Source organism: Chaetura pelagica, unplaced genomic scaffold, assembly GCF_000747805.2.
Source record: "Chaetura pelagica isolate M959 unplaced genomic scaffold, ChaPel_1.0 scaffold360, whole genome shotgun sequence".
Classification (NCBI taxonomy): domain Eukaryota; kingdom Metazoa; phylum Chordata; class Aves; order Apodiformes; family Apodidae; genus Chaetura; species Chaetura pelagica.
The window spans coordinates 2,822,851-2,823,754 of NW_009951950.1; positions in this window are offsets into that span (position 1 = coordinate 2,822,851).

A 904-nucleotide genomic window follows, 5' to 3' on the forward strand; every position below is an offset into this window, starting at 1 on the left:
CATTCCTGCACTGAGCAGATCATCCTGCAGAGACTTTAGCAGAGCAATACCATAGATTTTTTTTCTCCAAAAGATCAATACCCAACCTTTGCACCGGGAAGGTATGGCATACAGGGAGGAGCAGGAGTATCACAAGGAATGCTCTACCATGCATATTAATTCAGCAAATATGCCATATGGAACGCTTGGGAGGCAGACAAGACTAGGGACAGTGTCTGGGAAGGGGGAAAAGAGATTGCAAGAGAGGTTAGCCAGGAAGGAAAGTTGCTCTATCTGCTGGTCCAGGGAAAGATGGAAATTTAAGAAGTGGTGCTGATGTAGTGGGAAAGGAGAGGCAGGAGGAATAGGTCTGCAGAAGCACTGGAAAAAGACTGGAAGAGGTAATATCATGGAAGGAGGATGGTTTATACAGGACAAGCAGCTCCATAAAGGATGTTCTGCAAACCCTGCAGCCACTTGATTATCTTGCAGTGAACCACACAGTCCTTGTTTGAGTCTGGTCTGCCCCTCACTGGCTGAGCTTGGAGGGAAAATACTAAGCACCAAAGGTAGACGCCCCTGCATAAATTGTTAAACCACCCAGGAAAGCTCAAAAAACTGCTTAATGACAGGTGATAGGGCAGCAGTTATTCAGTGCTCAGGCGTAAACTGGCACTGGAATTGAGCTGTTTGTTAGTGCTAAAGGGACTGTGGAGATTAGCTCACAGAGAAGAAGCAAGATGGGCAGGGCAAGAAGACAGTATCAGACCTAGAAGGGACACTAATGAAAGGTGGTTTGGGAAGGCAAATCATATTACTGAGGTTAGAGAGTGAGTGGCACCAGAAGACCTGTTGGTAGTACCAACACAACTCTCCACCCGGTACTGTGTGTACACAGGCTACCTGTATAATTAGGTTATTTAAA